Consider the following 19898-nt stretch of genomic DNA (forward strand, 5'->3'; position numbering starts at 1 on the left):
CACGCGGCGCGCGTGGTAACGTTGTCCGCGGGAGGGCTGGAAACTATGTCTAAAAATAAATTGGAGGGATGAGCCCAATAGAGTGTGTGGGTTGTCACGCAATAAAAAATAAAATCAAAAACCATTTAGTGGATAAAGTCAAGAAATTGTGATGTTATAGAAGATCAATAAAGAAGACAGTTCTCCAAGTTTAAGGTGTGTGCGTTGTCCCAAAGTTGAGATATTTGTCGAAATGTTCCGCGGAAAATACTGTAAACATCCGGAACTTACTTTGGCTATGTAGACAACTGATTATCTGAACCGAACCAAAAAACATTTAGGCAAGCACTTTTCCTAATACTTTAACTCCTAAAATGGCTAAAAATCACGAGATAAGTGTATATTTTTCGACAAACACGATCTTAGCTTCATGTCACGCACCACCATAACTCCGAAATCGAAAATGCGCTGGTTTCCAAACGAAGGTTACATTATCTTCCTACCATATTTACTTTTTATTTTGACAAACCAGTGACGGATCCAGACCTTGAGCTAAGGGGGGGGGGGGGGGGGGGGGGGCGGGGTTTTTTTGCTTGCCCTGCCGACGTTTCTTCCTTCTCTGAGTTTTTCTTTGTTACTTGAAATAAAAGGGGGCCTGTAAAATGCCGAATAAAGTACCATGCCGGGAAGAGTACGACGCATAAATTATGTCGAATTATGTAGTTATGCAAGAGCACATGGCAGACCCCAAGCCGCCTGGCACGTAATAGTCGTGACCTTTGCGTTTTGCGAACTTCATTCGGAGTTAAATAATCTGTGGTGCAATGTTACTTAGTAATCTTTCAGGAGATCACTAGCATGTTAAACTGAGAAACGTCTCTGATGGCGGCAAACTGTAAATTCCAAAGACAAAATTGAAACACAGGTATAAAGCAACCGCTCGCAACACTGCATTGCTGCCCAAAATATAAGTAGCTATGAGTGAGAAGCGAAGTTGTGTGCCGATTATCAGAATGAGTCCTCATGCGGAGATGTAAGTAGTAGGAAATATTAGAAAAAAGATCAATCATGTGCGGTAGTTAAAAGAAAACTTAAGCGATGTTTTTTTGTAAAATGTACTGAAGTGAAATACCTTGGTGAACAGAGCGCGTGACAAGGTCATTGCTATTGTCACGTAATATGAGAAAAACCAGAGGAAATACATGCTTTGGTGCGTGCCAAATAGAGCAATAATAATAGTAACTAGTAGTAATCAAAGATTATGAGAGTGCGTTCGACGCTCTCACTTTAATATACAACTACATATCGTAAATGAATGATTTCACTAGCTGACTTTCAACCTTTGTCTATTGCTAAAATCAACATTTTTCAGCAGCAACCGAGGTTTTACAGTCAGATATGCATGGTGTCAAAGTCCACGCTAGTGAAGAGGTCACGATTTGTTGATAAGTTGCGTGACGCTGCCAGTTTCTGTAGTCTCTCAAGTTTCATAGAATATTTAAATTACGTACTAGCATTTGCAGTCGCGTGCTCGTTTCGCGACTAATTCGAGTATTTCCCCTGATGAATGAAGTAGTCTTATGGATCTTGCCTCCCGAGAACTTTTCCACCGATTCCAAACAATAAAATTTCGACCGGATAAAGATCGAGCTATCTGTCGCGACTAGAACTAATCAACAAATGCAATCAAAATGTAGCTGTTCCCACGGTTATCATCCCAAAGCCAAGTCGTGTTAATAAACAAGGACAATTCCCTCAGATTGCGATAAACGCTGCCGTCGAAGCGTTTAAATTCGCTAAAATCTAACGCTGAGAGCTCATAATAGCGAGGCGTACGGCGACTGAATGGAAAGAAGTCAAAAAAGATCCATCGGAAAGACGAGCTCACATGGCCTGCTCACATACTCACATGTTCGCCACATGTCTTATCACATGTCTTAGCATTAAACGGTACCAGTTTACTGGCCGTGACATGCTCCTGCAAAAATCAAGCGGGGTGGCCATTTTGTTGTCCTTACAGGAATGTGGTTTTTTTCGGCCTAGAACCGTGCACAGGGGAACCAACTCTGAAAAGCCAGAGCTCAAAATTAGGTTTGCGTTCCACTTCGTCGAACGCAATAAAACAATAAGTGCAGAGGGTATTACCAAGCTAGCACTAGGTTAATTAGGGTGGTCCTCTAGTACGAGATTAATAGTTATAACACAAGGCTGAGTACAGTACAGTTTTATTGAAAAAACACATGTTTTAGTGCGCGCCGAATAGAGTACGAGCCTAGTACTAATAAGACAAGGCTGAGTTCAGTGATATTTCATTGAAAAAATACATGTTTTAGTGCGTGTCAAATGGAGTACGAGACTAGTACTTCTAAGACAAGGCTGAGTTTAGTGCAATTTCATTAAAAAAAAAATACATGTTTTAGAGCGTGCCAAATAGAGTACGAGACTAGTGCTTATAAAACAAGGCTGAGTTCAGTGCAATTTCATTGAAAAAATACATGTTTTAGTGCGTGTCGAATGGAGTACGAGACTAGTGCTTATAAGACAAGGCTGACTTCACTGCAATTTCTTTGAAAAAATACATGTTTTAGTGCGTGCCGAATACGAGACTAGTACTTCTAAGACAATGCTTAGTTCAGTGCCATTTCATTGAAATAATACATGTTTTAGTGCGTGCCGACTAGAGTACGAGACTAGTGCTTATAAAACAAGGCTGAGTTCAGTGCAATTTCATTGAAAAAATACATGTTTTAGTGCGTGCCGAATACGAGACTAGCACTTATAAGACAAGGCTTAGTTCAGTGCCATTTCATTGAAATAATACATGTTTTAGTGCGTGCCGAATAGAGTACGAGACTAGTGCTTATAAAACAAGGCTGAGTTCAGTGCAATTTCATTGAAAAAATACATGTTTTAGTGCGTGTCGAATAGAGTACGAGACTAGTGCTTACAAAACAAGGCTGACTTCAGTGCAATTTCATTGAAAAAATACATGTTTTAGTGCGTGTCGAATAGAGTACAGACCAGTACGAGACTAGTACTTCTAAGACAAGGCTGAGTTCAGTGCAATTTCCTTGAAAAAATACATGTTCTAGTGCGTGCCGAATAGAGTACGAGACTAGTGCTTATAAGACAACGCTGAGTTCAGTGAAATTTCATTGAAAAAAATACATGTTTTAGAGCGTGCCGAATAGAGTACGAGACTAGTGCTTATAAGACAAGGCTGAGTTCAGTGCAATTTCATTGAAAAAAATACATGTTTTAATACGTGCCGAATAGAGTACGAGACTAGTGCTTATAAGACAAGGCTGAGTTCAGTGCAATTTCATTGAAAAAAATGCATGTTTTAGTGCGTGCCGAATAGAGTACGAGACTAGTGCTTATAAGACAAGGCTGAGTTCAGTGCAATTTCATAGAAAAAAATACATGTTTTAGTACGTGCCGAATAGAGTACGAGACTAGTCCTTATAAGACAAGGCTGAGTTCAGTGAAATTTCATTGAAAAAAATACATGTTTTAGAGCGTGCCGAATAGAGTACGAGACTAGTGCTTATAAGACAAGGCTGAGTTCAGTGAAATTTCATTGAAAAAAATACATGTTTTAGAGCGTGCCGAATAGAGTACGAGACTAGTGCTTATAAGACAAGGTTGAGTTCAGTGAAATTTCATTGAAAAAATACATGTTTTAGTGCGTGCCGAATACGAGACTAGCACTTATAAGACAAGGCTTAGTTCAGTGCCATTTCATTGAAATAATACATGTTTTAGTGCGTGCCGAATAGAGTACGAGACTAGTGCTTATAAAACAAGGCTGAGTTCAGTGCAATTTCATTGAAAAAATACATGTTTTAGTGCGTGTCGAATAGACTACGAGACTAGTGCTTATAAAACAAGGCTGAGTTCAGTGCAATTTCATAGAAAAAAATACATGTTTTAGTACCTGCCGAATAGAGCACGAGACTAGTGCTTATAAGACAAGGCTGAGTTCAGTGCAATTTCATTGAAAAAAATACATGTTTTAGAGCGTGCCGAATAGAGTACGAGACTAGTGCTTATAAGACAAGGTTGAGTTCAGTGAAATTTCATTGAAAAAATACATGTTTTAGTGCGTGCCGAATAGAGTACGAGACTAGTGCTTATAAAACAAGGCTCAGTTCAGTGCAATTTCATTGAAAAAATACATGTTTTAGTGCGTGTCGAATAGAGTACGAGACTAGTGCTTATAAAACAAGGCTGAGTTCAGTGCAATTTCATTGAAAAAATACATGTTTTAGTGCGTGTCGAATAGAGTACAGACCAGTACTTCTAAGACAAGGCTGAGTTCAGTGTAATTTCATTGAAAAAATACATGTTTTAGTGCGTGCCGAATAGAGTACGAGACTAGTACTTCTGAGACAAGGCTGAGTTCAGTGCAATTTCATTGAAAAAATACATGTTTTAGTGCGTGCCGAATAGAGTACCAGACTAGTACTTATGAGACAAGGCTTAGTTCAGTGCAATTTCATTGACAAAATACATGTTTTAGTGCGTGCCGAATAGAGTACGAGACTAGTGTTTATAAGACAAGGCTGAGTTCAGTGCAATTTCATAGAAAAAAATACATGTTTTAGTACGTGCCGAATAGAGTACGAGACTAGTCCTTATAAGACAAGGCTGAGTTCAGTGAAATTTCATTGAAAAAAATACATGTTTTAGAGCGTGCCGAATAGAGTACGAGACTAGTGCTTATAAGACAAGGCTGAGTTCAGTGAAATTTCATTGAAAAAAATACATGTTTTAGAGCGTGCCGAATAGAGTACGAGACTAGTGCTTATAAGACAAGGTTGAGTTCAGTGAAATTTCATTGAAAAAATACATGTTTTAGTGCGTGCCGAATACGAGACTAGCACTTATAAGACAAGGCTTAGTTCAGTGCCATTTCATTGAAATAATACATGTTTTAGTGCGTGCCGAATAGAGTACGAGACTAGTGCTTATAAAACAAGGCTGAGTTCAGTGCAATTTCATTGAAAAAATACATGTTTTAGTGCGTGTCGAATAGACTACGAGACTAGTGCTTATAAAACAAGGCTGAGTTCAGTGCAATTTCATAGAAAAAAATACATGTTTTAGTACCTGCCGAATAGAGCACGAGACTAGTGCTTATAAGACAAGGCTGAGTTCAGTGCAATTTCATTGAAAAAAATACATGTTTTAGAGCGTGCCGAATAGAGTACGAGACTAGTGCTTATAAGACAAGGTTGAGTTCAGTGAAATTTCATTGAAAAAATACATGTTTTAGTGCGTGCCGAATAGAGTACGAGACTAGTGCTTATAAAACAAGGCTCAGTTCAGTGCAATTTCATTGAAAAAATACATGTTTTAGTGCGTGTCGAATAGAGTACAGACCAGTACTTCTAAGACAAGGCTGAGTTCAGTGTAATTTCATTGAAAAAATACATGTTTTAGTGCGTGCCGAATAGAGTACCAGACTAGTACTTATGAGACAAGGCTTAGTTCAGTGCAATTTCATTGACAAAATACATGTTTTAGTGCGTCCCGAATAGAGTACGAGACTAGTGCTTATAAGACAAGGCTGAGTTCAGTGCAATTTCATTGAAAAAAATACATGTTTTAGAGCGTGCCGAATAGAGTACGAGACTAGTGCTTATAAAACAAGGCTGAGTTCAGTGCAATTTCATTGAAAAAATACATGTTTTAGTGCGTGTCGAATAGAGTACGAGACTAGTGCTTACAAAACAAGGCTGACTTCAGTGCAATTTCATTGAAAAAATACATGTTTTAGTGCGTGTCGAATAGAGTACAGACCAGTACGAGACTAGTACTTCTAAGACAAGGCTGAGTTCAGTGCAATTTCCTTGAAAAAATACATGTTTTAGTGCGTGCCGAATAGACTACGAGACTAGTGCTTATAAGACAACGCTGAGTTCAGTGAAATTTCATTGAAAAAAATACATGTTTTAGAGCGTGCCGAATAGAGTACGAGACTAGTGCTTATAAGACAAGGCTGAGTTCAGTGCAATTTCATTGAAAAAAATACATGTTTTAGTACGTGCCGAATAGAGTACGAGACTAGTGCTTATAAGACAAGGCTGAGTTCAGTGCAATTTCATTGAAAAAAATGCATGTTTTAGTCCGTGCCGAATAGAGTACGAGTACGAGTACGAGACTAGTGCTTATAAGACAAGGCTGAGTTCAGTGCAATTTCATTGAAAAAAATGCATGTTTTAGTGCGTGCCGAATAGAGTACGAGACTAGTGCTTATAAGACAAGGCTGAGTTCAGTGCAATTTCATAGAAAAAAATACATGTTTTAGTACGTGCCGAATAGAGTACGAGACTAGTCCTTATAAGACAAGGCTGCGTTCAGTGAAATTTCATTGAAAAAAATACATGTTTTAGAGCGTGCCGAATAGAGTACGAGACTAGTGCTTATAAGACAAGGCTGAGTTCAGTGAAATTTCATTGAAAAAAATACATGTTTTAGAGCGTGCCGAATAGAGTACGAGACTAGTGCTTATAAGACAAGGTTGAGTTCAGTGAAATTTCATTGAAAAAATACATGTTTTAGTGCGTGCCGAATACGAGACTAGCACTTATAAGACAAGGCTTAGTTCAGTGCCATTTCATTGAAATAATACATGTTTTAGTGCGTGCCGAATAGAGTACGAGACTAGTGCTTATAAAACAAGGCTGAGTTCAGTGCAATTTCATTGAAAAAATACATGTTTTAGTGCGTGTCGAATAGACTACGAGACTAGTGCTTATAAAACAAGGCTGAGTTCAGTGCAATTTCATAGAAAAAAATACATGTTTTAGTACCTGCCGAATAGAGCACGAGACTAGTGCTTATAAGACAAGGCTGAGTTCAGTGCAATTTCATTGAAAAAAATACATGTTTTAGAGCGTGCCGAATAGAGTACGAGACTAGTGCTTATAAGACAAGGTTGAGTTCAGTGAAATTTCATTGAAAAAATACATGTTTTAGTGCGTGCCGAATAGAGTACGAGACTAGTGCTTATAAAACAAGGCTCAGTTCAGTGCAATTTCATTGAAAAAATACATGTTTTAGTGCGTGTCGAATAGAGTACGAGACTAGTGCTTATAAAACAAGGCTGAGTTCAGTGCAATTTCATTGAAAAAATACATGTTTTAGTGCGTGTCGAATAGAGTACAGACCAGTACTTCTAAGACAAGGCTGAGTTCAGTGTAATTTCATTGAAAAAATACATGTTTTAGTGCGTGCCGAATAGAGTACGAGACTAGTACTTCTGAGACAAGGCTGAGTTCAGTGCAATTTCATTGAAAAAATACATGTTTTAGTGCGTGCCGAATAGAGTACCAGACTAGTACTTATGAGACAAGGCTTAGTTCAGTGCAATTTCATTGACAAAATACATGTTTTAGTGCGTCCCGAATAGAGTACGAGACTAGTGCTTATAAGACAAGGCTGAGTTCAGTGCAATTTCATAGAAAAAAATACATGTTTTAGAGCGTGCCGAATAGAGTACGAGACTAGTGCTTATAAAACAAGGCTGAGTTCAGTGCAATTTCATTGAAAAAATACATGTTTTAGTGCGTGTCGAATAGAGTACGAGACTAGTGCTTACAAAACAAGGCTGACTTCAGTGCAATTTCATTGAAAAAATACATGTTTTAGTGCGTGTCGAATAGAGTACAGACCAGTACGAGACTAGTACTTCTAAGACAAGGCTGAGTTCAGTGCAATTTCCTTGAAAAAATACATGTTTTAGTGCGTGCCGAATAGACTACGAGACTAGTGCTTATAAGACAACGCTGAGTTCAGTGAAATTTCATAGAAAAAAATACATGTTTTAGTCCGTGCCGAATAGAGTACGAGACTAGTGCTTATAAGACAAGGCTGAGTTCAGTGCAATTTCATTGAAAAAAATACATGTTTTAGTCCGTGCCGAATAGAGTACGAGACTAGTGCTTATAAGACAAGGCTGAGTTCAGTGCAATTTCATTGAAAAAAATGCATGTTTTAGTCCGTGCCGAATAGAGTACGAGTACGAGTACGAGACTAGTGCTTATAAGACAAGGCTGAGTTCAGTGCAATTTCATTGAAAAAAATGCATGTTTTAGTCCGTGCCGAATAGAGTACGAGTACGAGTACGAGACTAGTGCTTATAAGACAAGGCTGAGTTCAGTGCAATTTCATTGAAAAAAATGCATGTTATAGTGCGTGCCGAATAGAGTACGAGACTAGTGCTTATAAGACAAGGCTGAGTTCAGTGCAATTTCATAGAAAAAAATACATGTTTTAGTACGTGCCGAATAGAGTACGAGACTAGTCCTTATAAGACAAGGCTGAGTTCAGTGAAATTTCATTGAAAAAAATACATGTTTTAGAGCGTGCCGAATAGAGTACGAGACTAGTGCTTATAAGACAAGGCTGAGTTCAGTGAAATTTCATTGAAAAAAATACATGTTTTAGAGCGTGCCGAATAGAGTACGAGACTAGTGCTTATAAGACAAGGTTGAGTTCAGTGAAATTTCATTGAAAAAATACATGTTTTAGTGCGTGCCGAATACGAGACTACCACTTATAAGACAAGGCTTAGTTCAGTGCCATTTCATTGAAATAATACATGTTTTAGTGCGTGCCGAATAGAGTACGAGACTAGTGCTTATAAAACAAGGCTGAGTTCAGTGCAATTTCATTGAAAAAATACATGTTTTAGTGCGTGTCGAATAGACTACGAGACTAGTGCTTATAAAACAAGGCTGAGTTCAGTGCAATTTCATAGAAAAAAATACATGTTTTAGTACCTGCCGAATAGAGCACGAGACTAGTGCTTATAAGACAAGGCTGAGTTCAGTGCAATTTCATTGAAAAAAATACATGTTTTAGAGCGTGCCGAATAGAGTACGAGACTAGTGCTTATAAGACAAGGTTGAGTTCAGTGAAATTTCATTGAAAAAATACATGTTTTAGTGCGTGCCGAATAGAGTACGAGACTAGTGCTTATAAAACAAGGCTCAGTTCAGTGCAATTTCATTGAAAAAATACATGTTTTAGTGCGTGTCGAATAGAGTACGAGACTAGTGCTTATAAAACAAGGCTGAGTTCAGTGCAATTTCATTGAAAAAATACATGTTTTAGTGCGTGTCGAATAGAGTACAGACCAGTACTTCTAAGACAAGGCTGAGTTCAGTGTAATTTCATTGAAAAAATACATGTTTTAGTGCGTGCCGAATAGAGTACGAGACTAGTACTTCTGAGACAAGGCTGAGTTCAGTGCAATTTCATTGAAAAAATACATGTTTTAGTGCGTGCCGAATAGAGTACCAGACTAGTACTTATGAGACAAGGCTTAGTTCAGTGCAATTTCATTGACAAAATACATGTTTTAGTGCGTCCCGAATAGAGTACGAGACTAGTGCTTATAAGACAAGGCTGAGTTCAGTGCAATTTCATAGAAAAAAATACATGTTTTAGAGCGTGCCGAATAGAGTACGAGACTAGTGCTTATAAAACAAGGCTGAGTTCAGTGCAATTTCATTGAAAAAATACATGTTTTAGTGCGTGTCGAATAGAGTACGAGACTAGTGCTTACAAAACAAGGCTGACTTCAGTGCAATTTCATTGAAAAAATACATGTTTTAGTGCGTGTCGAATAGAGTACAGACCAGTACGAGACTAGTACTTCTAAGAGAAGGCTGAGTTCAGTGCAATTTCCTTCAAAAAATACATGTTTTAGTGCGTGCCGAATAGACTACGAGACTAGTGCTTATAAGACAACGCTGAGTTCAGTGAAATTTCATTGAAAAAAATACATGTTTTAGAGCGTGCCGAATAGAGTACGAGACTAGTGCTTATAAGACAAGGCTGAGTTCAGTGCAATTTCACTGAAAAAAATACATGTTTTAGTACGTGCCGAATAGAGTACGAGACTAGTGCTTATAAGACAAGGCTGAGTTCAGTGCAATTTCATTGAAAAAAATGCATGTTTTAGTCCGTGCCGAATAGAGTACGAGACTAGTGCTTATAAGACAAGGCTGAGTTCAGTGCAATTTCATAGAAAAAAATACATGTTTTAGTACGTGCCGAATAGAGTACGAGACTAGTCCTTATAAGACAAGGCTGAGTTCAGTGAGATTTCATTGAAAAAAATACATGTTTTAGTCCGTGCCGAATAGAGTACGAGACTAGTGCTTATAAGACAAGGCTGAGTTCAGTGCAATTTCATTGAAAAAAATACATGTTTTAGAGCGTGCCGAATAGAGTACGAGACTAGTGCTTATAAGACAAGGCTGAGTTCAGTGAAATTTCATTGAAAAAAATACATGTTTTAGTGCGTGCCGAATAGAGTACGAGACTAGTGCTTATAAGACAAGGTTGAGTTCAGTGCAATTTCATTGAAAAAATACATGTTTTAGTGCGTGCCGAATAGAGTACGAGACTAGTGCTTATAAAACAAGGCTCAGTTCAGTGCAATTTCATTGAAAAAATACATGTTTTAGTGCTTGTCGAATAGAGTACGAGACTAGTGCTTATAAAACAGGGCTGAGTTCAGTGCAATTTCATTGAAAAAATACATGTTTTAGTGCGTGCCGAATAGAGTACAGACCAGTACTTCTAAGACAAGGCTGAGTTCAGTGTAATTTCATTGAAAAAATACATGTTTTAGTGCGTGCCGAATAGAGTACGAGACTAGTACTTCTGAGACAACGCTTAGTTCAGTGCAATTTCATTGAAAAAATACATGTTTTAGTGCGTGCCGAATAGAGTACGAGACTAGTGCTTATAAGACAAGGCTGAGTTCAGTGCACATTCATAGAAAAAAATACATGTTTTAGAGCGTGCCGAATAGAGTACGAGACTAGTGCTTATAAGACAAGGCTGAGTTCAGTGCAATTTCATTGAAAAAAATACATGTTTTAGTACGTGCCGAATAGAGTACGAGACTAGTGCTTATAAGACAAGGCTGAGTTCAGTGAAATTTCATTGAAAAAAATATATGTTTTACAGCGTGCCGAATAGAGTACAAGACTAGTGCTTATAAGACAGGGTTGACTTCAGTGCAATTTCATTGAAAAAAATACATGTTTTAGTACGTGCCGAATAGAGTACGAGACTAGTGCTTATAAGACAACGCTGAGTTCAGTGAAATTTCATTGAAAAAAATACATGTTTTAGAGCGTGCCGAATAGAGTACGAGACTAGTGCTTATAAGACAAGGCTGAGTTCAGTGCAATTTCATTGAAAAAATACATGTTTTAGTGCGTGCCGAATACGAGACTAGCAGTTATAAGACAAGGCTTAGTTCAGTGCCATTTCATTGAAATAATACATGTTTTAGTGCGTGCCGAATAGAGTACGAGACTAGTGCTTATAAAACAAGGCTGACTTCAGTGCAATTTCATTGAAAAAATACATGTTTTAGTGCGTGTCGAATAGACTACGAGACTAGTGCTTATAAAACAAGGCTGAGTTCAGTGCAATTTCATTGAAAAAATACATGTTTTAGCGCGTGTCGAATAGAGTACGAGACTAGTGCTTATAAGACAAGGCTGAGTTCAGTGCAATTTCATAGAAAAAAATACATGTTTTAGTGCGTGCCGAATACGAGACTAGCAGTTATAAGACAAGGCTTAGTTCAGTGCCATTTCATTGAAATAATACATGTTTTAGTGCGTGCCGAATAGAGTACGAGACTAGTGCTTATAAAATACATGTTTTAGTGCGTGTCGAATAGACTACGAGACTAGTGCTTATAAAACAAGGCTGAGTTCAGTGCAATTTCATTGAAAAAATACATGTTTTAGTACCTGCCGAATAGAGTACGAGACTAGTGCTTATAAGACAAGGCTGAGTTCAGTGAAATTTCATTGAAAAAATACATGTTTTAGTACGTGCCGAATAGAGTACGAGACTAGTGTTTATAAGACAAGGCTGAGTTCAGTGAAATTTCATTGAAAAAAATACATGTTTTAGTACGTGCCGAATAGAGTACGAGACTAGTCCTTATAAGACAAGGCTGAGTTCAGTGAAATTTCATTGAAAAAAATACATGTTTTAGAGCGTGCCGAATAGAGTACGAGACTAGTGCTTATAAGACAAGGCTGAGTTCAGTGAAATTTCATTGAAAAAAATACATGTTTTAGAGCGTGCCGAATAGAGTACGAGACTAGTGCTTATAAGACAAGGTTGAGTTCAGTGAAATTTCATTGAAAAAATACATGTTTTAGTGCGTGCCGAATACGAGACTAGCACTTATAAGACAAGGCTTAGTTCAGTGCCATTTCATTGAAATAATACATGTTTTAGTGCGTGCCGAATAGAGTACGAGACTAGTGCTTATAAAACAAGGCTGAGTTCAGTGCAATTTCATTGAAAAAATACATGTTTTAGTGCGTGCCGAATAGACTACGAGACTAGTGCTTATAAAACAAGGCTGAGTTCAGTGCAATTTCATAGAAAAAAATACATGTTTTAGTACCTGCCGAATAGAGCACGAGACTAGTGCTTATAAGACACGGCTGAGTTCAGTGCAATTTCATTGAAAAAAATACATGTTTTAGAGCGTGCCGAATAGAGTACGAGACTAGTGCTTATAAAACAAGGCTGAGTTCAGTGCAATTTCATTGAAAAAATACATGTTTTAGTGCGTGTCGAATAGAGTACGAGACTAGTGCTTACAAAACAAGGCTGACTTCAGTGCAATTTCATTGAAAAAATACATGTTTTAGTGCGTGTCGAATAGAGTACAGACCAGTACGAGACTAGTACTTCTAAGACAAGGCTGAGTTCAGTGCAATTTCCTTGAAAAAATACATGTTCTAGTGCGTGCCGAATAGACTACGAGACTAGTGCTTATAAGACAACGCTGAGTTCAGTGAAATTTCATTGAAAAAAATACATGTTTTAGAGCGTGCCGAATAGAGTACGAGACTAGTGCTTATAAGACAAGGCTGAGTTCAGTGCAATTTCATTGAAAAAAATACATGTTTTAGTACGTGCCGAATAGAGTACGAGACTAGTGCTTATAAGACAAGGCTGAGTTCAGTGCAATTTCATTGAAAAAAATGCATGTTTTAGTCCGTGCCGAATAGAGTACGAGACTAGTGCTTATAAGACAAGGCTGAGTTCAGTGCAATTTCATAGAAAAAAATACATGTTTTAGTACGTGCCGAATAGAGTACGAGACTAGTCCTTATAAGACAAGGCTGAGTTCAGTGAAATTTCATTGAAAAAAATACATGTTTTAGTACGTGCCGAATAGAGTACGAGACTAGTGCTTATAAGACAAGGCTGAGTTCAGTGCAATTTCATTGAAAAAAATACATGTTTTAGAGCGTGCCGAATAGAGTACGAGACTAGTGCTTATAAGACAAGGTTGAGTTCAGTGAAATTTCATTGAAAAAATACATGTTTTAGTGCGTGCCGAATACGAGACTAGCACTTATCAGACAAGGCTTAGTTCAGTGCCATTTCATTGAAATAATACATGTTTTAGTGCGTGCCGAATAGAGTACGAGACTAGTGCTTATAAAGCAAGGCTGAGTTCAGTGCAATTTCATTGAAAAAATACATGTTTTAGTGCGTGTCGAATAGAGTACGAGACTAGTGCTTATAAAACAAGGCTGAGTTCAGTGCAATTTCATAGAAAAAATTACATGTTTTAGTACCTGCCGAATAGAGCACGAGACTAGTGCTTATAAGACAAGGCTGAGTTCAGTGCAATTTCATTGAAAAAAATACATGTTTTAGTGCGTGCCGAATAGAGTACGAGACTAGTGCTTATAAGACAAGGTTGAGTTCAGTGCAATTTCATTGAAAAAATACATGTTTTAGTGCGTGCCGAATAGAGTACGAGACTAGTGCTTATAAAACAAGGCTGAGTTCAGTGAAATTTCATTGAAAAAAATATATGTTTTAGAGCGTGCCGAATAGAGTACGAGACTAGTGCTTATAAGACAGGGTTGACTTCAGTGCAATTTCATTGAAAAAAATACATGTTTTAGTACGTGCCGAATAGAGTACGAGACTAGTGCTTATAAGACAAGGCTGAGTTCAGTGAAATTTCATTGAAAAAAATATATGTTTTAGAGCGTGCCGAATAGAGTACGAGACTAGTGCTTATAAGACAGGGTTGACTTCAGTGCAATTTCATTGAAAAAAATACATGTTTTAGTACGTGCCGAATAGAGTACGAGACTAGTGCTTATAAGACAACGCTGAGTTCAGTGAAATTTCATTGAAAAAAATACATGTTTTAGAGCGTGCCGAATAGAGTACGAGACTAGTGCTTATAAGACAAGGCTGAGTTCAGTGCAATTTCATTGAAAAAATACATGTTTTAGTGCGTGCCGAATACGAGACTAGCAGTTATAAGACAAGGCTTAGTTCAGTGCCATTTCATTGAAATAATACATGTTTTAGTGCGTGCCGAATAGAGTACGAGACTAGTGCTTATAAAACAAGGCTGAGTTCAGTGCAATTTCATTGAAAAAATACATGTTTTAGTGCGTGTCGAATAGACTACGAGACTAGTGCTTATAAAACAAGGCTGAGTTCAGTGCAATTTCATTGAAAAAATACATGTTTTAGTGCGTGTCGAATAGAGTACGAGACTAGTGCTTATAAGACAAGGCTGAGTTCAGTGCAATTTCATAGAAAAAAATACATGTTTTAGTGCGTGCCGAATACGAGACTAGCAGTTATAAGACAAGGCTTAGTTCAGTGCCATTTCATTGAAATAATACATGTTTTAGTGCGTGCCGAATAGAGTACGAGACTAGTGCTTATAAAATACATGTTTTAGTGCGTGTCGAATAGACTACGAGACTAGTGCTTATAAAACAAGGCTGAGTTCAGTGCAATTTCATTGAAAAAATACATGTTTTAGTACCTGCCGAATAGAGTACGAGACTAGTGCTTATAAGACAAGGCTGAGTTCAGTGAAATTTCATTGAAAAAAATACATGTTTTAGTACGTGCCGAATAGAGTACGAGACTAGTGTTTATAAGACAAGGCTGAGTTCAGTGAAATTTCATTGAAAAAAATACATGTTTTAGAGCGTGCCGACTAGAGTACGAGACTAGTGCTTATAAGACAAGGCTGAGTTCAGTGCAATTTCATAGAAAAAAATACATGTTTTAATACCTGCCGAATAGAGTACGAGACTAGTGCTTATAAGACAAGGCTGAGTTCAGTGAAATTTCATTGAAAAAAATACATGTTTTAGAGCGTGCCGACTAGAGTACGAGACTAGTGCTTAAAAGACAAGGCTGAGTTCAGTGCAATTTCATTGAAAAAATACATGTTTTAGTACGTGCCGAATAGACTACGAGACTAGTGCTTATAAGACAAGGCTGAGTTCAGGGAAATTTCATTGAAAAAAATACATGTTTTAGAGCGTGCCGACTAGAGTACGAGACAAGTGCTTATAAGACAAGGCTGAGTTCAGTGCAATTTCATTGACAAAATACATGTTTTAGTGCGTGCCGAATAGAGTACGATACTAGTGCTTATAAGACAAGGCTGAGTTCAGTGCAATTTCATAGAAAAAAATACATGTTTTAGTACGTGCCGAATAGAGTACGAGACTAGTACTTATAAGACAAGGCTTAGTTCAGTTTCATTTCATTGAAAAAATACATGTTTTAGTACGTCCCGAATAGAGTACGAGACTAGTCCTTATAAGACAAGGCTGAGTTCAGTGAAATTTCATTGAAAAAAATGCATGTTTTAGTGCGTGCCGAATAGAGTACAGACCAGTACGAGACTAGTACTTCTAAGACAAGGCTGAGTTCAGTGCCATTTCATTGAAAAAATACATGTTTTAGTGCGTGCCGAATAGAGTACGAGACTAGTGCTTATAAGACAACGCTGAGTTCAGTGAAATTTCATTGAAAAAAATACATGTTTTAGTACGTGCCGAATAGAGTACGAGACTAGTGCTTATAAGACAAGGCTGAGTTCAGTGAAATTTCATTAAAAACAATACGTGTTTTAGTGCGTGCCGAATAGAGTACGAGACTAGTACTTATAAGACAAGGCTGAGTTCAGTGTCATTTCATTGAAAAAATACATATTTTACTGCGTTCCGAATGGAGTACGAGACTAGTACTTATAAGACAACGGCTGAGTTCAGTGAAATTTCATTAAAAAAAATACATGTTTTAGTACGTGCCGAATAGAGTACGAGACTAGTGCTTATAAGACAACGGCTGAGTTCAGTGAAATTTCATTAAAAAAAATACATGTTTTAGTGCGTTCCGAATAGAGTACGAGACTAGTACTTATAAGACAAGGCTGAGTTCAGTGAAATTTCATTGAAAAAAATACATGTTTTAGTGCGTGCCGAATAGAGTACGAGACTAGTACTTATAAGACAAGGCTGAGTTCAGTGAAATTTCATTGAAAAAAATACATGTTTTAGAGCGTGCCGAATAGAGTACGAGACTAGTGCTTATAAGACAACGGCTGAGTTCAGTGAAATTTCATTGAAAAAAATACATGTTTTAGTGCGTGCCGAATAGACTACGAGACTAGTGCTTATAAGACAACGGCTGAGTTCAGTGAAATTTCATTGAAAAAAATACATGTTTTAGTACGTGCCGAGTAGAGTATGAGACTAGTGCTGATAAGACAAGGCTGAGTTCACTGAAATTTCATTGAAAAAAATACATGTTTTAGTACGCGCCGAATAGAGTACGGGACTAGTACTTATAAGACAAGGCTGAGTTCAGTGTCATTTCATTGAAAAAATACATGTTTTAGTGCGTGCTGAATAGAGTACCAGACTAGTACTTATAAGACAAGGCTGAGTTCAGTGAAATTTCATTGAAAAAAATACATGTTTTAGAGCGTGCCGAATAGACTACGAGACTAGTGCTTATAAGACAAGGTTGAGTTCAGTGAAATTTCATTGAAAAAAATACATGTTTTAGTACGTGCCGAATAGAGTACGAGACTAGTCCTTATAAGACAAGGCTGAGTTCAGTGCAATTTGATTGAAAAAAATACATGTTTTAGTACGTGCCGAATAGAGTACGAGACTAGTGCTTATAAGACAAGGCTGAGTTCAGTGAAATTTCATTGAAAAAAATATATGTTTTAGAGCGTGCCGAATAGAGTACGAGACTAGTGCTTATAAGACAAGGTTGAGTTCAGTGCAATTTCATTGAAAAAATACATGTTTTAGTGCGTGCCGAATACGAGACTAGCAGTTATAAGACAAGGCTTAGTTCAGTGCCATTTCATTGAAATAATACATGTTTTAGTGCGTGCCGAATAGAGTACGAGACTAGTGCTTATAAAACAAGGCTGAGTTCAGTGCAATTTCATTGAAAAAATACATGTTTTAGTGCGTGTCGAATAGACTACGAGACTAGTGCCTATAAAACAAGGCTGAGTTCAGTGCAATTTCATTGAAAAAATACATGTTTTAGTGCGTGTCGAATAGAGTACGAGACTAGTGCTTATAAGACAACGCTGAGTTCAGTGCAATTTCATAGAAAAAAATACATGTTTTAGTGCGTGCCGAATACGAGACTAGCAGTTATAAGACAAGGCTTAGTTCAGTGCCATTTCAATGAAATAATACATGTTTTAGTGCGTGCCGAATAGAGTACGAGACTAGTGCTTATAAAATACATGTTTTAGTGCGTGTCGAATAGACTACGAGACTAGTGCTTATAAAACAAGGGTGAGTTCAGTGCAATTTCATTGAAAAAATACATGTTTTAGTGCGTGTCGAATAGAGTACGAGACTAGTGCTTATAAGACAAGGCTGAGTTCAGTGCAATTTCATAGAAAAAAATACATGTTTTAGTACGTGCCGAATAGAGTACGAGACTAGTGCTTATAAGACAAGGCTGAGTTCAGTGCAATTTCATTGAAAAAAATACATGTTTTAGAGCGTGCCGACTAGAGTACGAGACTAGTGCTTAAAAGACAAGGCTGAGTTCAGTGCAATTTCATTGAAAAAATACATGTTTTAGTACGTGCCGAATAGACTACGAGACTAGTGCTTATAAGACAAGGCTGAGTTCAGTGAAATTTCATTGAAAAAAATACATGTTTTAGTGCGTGCCGAATAGAGTACGAGACTAGTGCTTATAAAACAATGCTGAGTTCAGTGCAATTTCATTGAAAAAATACATGTTTTAGTGCGTGTCGAATAGAGTACAGACCAGTACGAGACTAGTACTTCTAAGACAAGGCTGAGTTCAGTGCAATTTCATTGAAAAAATACATGTTTTAGTGCGTGCCGAATAGAGTACGAGACTAGTGCTTATAAGACAAGGCTGAGTTCAGTGCAATTTCATAGAAACAAATACATGTTTTAGTACGTGCCGAATAGAGTACGAGACTAGTACTTATAAGACAAGGCTTAGTTCAGTGTCATTTCATTGAAAAAATACATGTTTTAGTACGTGCCGAATAGAGTACGAGACTAGTGCTTATAAGACAAGGCTGAGTTCAGTGAAATTTCATTGAAAAAAATACATGTTTTAGAGCGTGCCGACTAGAGTACGAGACTAGTGCTTAAAAGACAAGGCTGAGTTCAGTGCAATTTCATTGAAAAAATACATGTTTTAGTACGTGCCGAATAGACTACGAGACTAGTGCTTATAAGACAAGGCTGAGTTCAGTGAAATTTCATTGAAAAAAATACATGTTTTAGAGCGTGCCGAGTAGAGTATGAGACTAGTGCTGATAAGACAAGGCTGAGTTCACTGAAATTTCATTGAAAAAAATACATGTTTTAGTACGTGCCGAATAGAGTACGGGACTAGTACTTATAAGACAAGGCTGAGTTCAGTGTCATTTCATTGAAAAAATACATGTTTTAGTGCGTGCTGAATAGAGTACCAGACTAGTACTTATAAGACAAGGCTGAGTTCAGTGAAATTTCATTGAAAAAAATACATGTTTTAGAGCGTGCCGAATAGAGTACGAGACTAGTGCTTATAAGACAAGGTTGAGTTCAGTGAAATTTCATTGAAAAAAATACATGTTTTAGTACGTGCCGAATAGAGTACGAGACTAGTCCTTATAAGACAAGGCTGAGTTCAGTGCAATTTGATTGAAAAAAATACATGTTTTAGTACGTGCCGAATAGAGTACGAGACTAGTGCTTATAAGACAAGGCTGAGTTCAGTGAAATTTCATTGAAAAAAATATATGTTTTAGAGCGTGCCGAATAGAGTACGAGACTAGTGCTTATAAGACAAGGTTGAGTTCAGTGCAATTTCATTGAAAAAATACATGTTTTAGTGCGTGCCGAATACGAGACTAGCAGTTATAAGACAAGGCTTAGTTCAGTGCCATTTCATTGAAATAATACATGTTTTAGTGCGTGCCGAATAGAGTACGAGACTAGTGCTTATAAAACAAGGCTGAGTTCAGTGCAATTTCATTGAAAAAATACATGTTTTAGTGCGTGTCGAATAGACTACGAGACTAGTGCTTATAAAACAAGGCTGAGTTCAGTGCAATTTCATTGAAAAAATACATGTTTTAGTGCGTGTCGAATAGAGTACGAGACTAGTGCTTATAAGACAAGGCTGAGTTCAGTGCAATTTCATTGAAAAAAATACATGTTTTAGTGCGTGCCGAATACGAGACTAGCAGTTATAAGACAAGACTTAGTTCAGTGCCATTTCATTGAAATAATACATGTTTTAGTGCGTGCCGAATAGAGTACGAGACTAGTGCTTATAAAATACATGTTTTAGTGCGTGTCGAATAGACTACGAGACTAGTGCTTATAAAACAAGGCTGAGTTCAGTGCAATTTCATTGAAAAAATACATGTTTTAGTGCGTGTCGAATAGAGTACGAGACTAGTGCTTATAAGACAAGGCTGAGTTCAGTGAAATTTCATTGAAAAAAATACATGTTTTAGTGCGTGCCGAATAGAGTACGAGACTAGTGCTTATAAA

This window comes from Orbicella faveolata, unplaced genomic scaffold, assembly GCF_042242905.1.
Source record: "Orbicella faveolata isolate gen_17 unplaced genomic scaffold, um_ofav_v1 contig_14, whole genome shotgun sequence".
In the NCBI taxonomy this organism is placed as follows: domain Eukaryota; kingdom Metazoa; phylum Cnidaria; class Anthozoa; order Scleractinia; family Merulinidae; genus Orbicella; species Orbicella faveolata.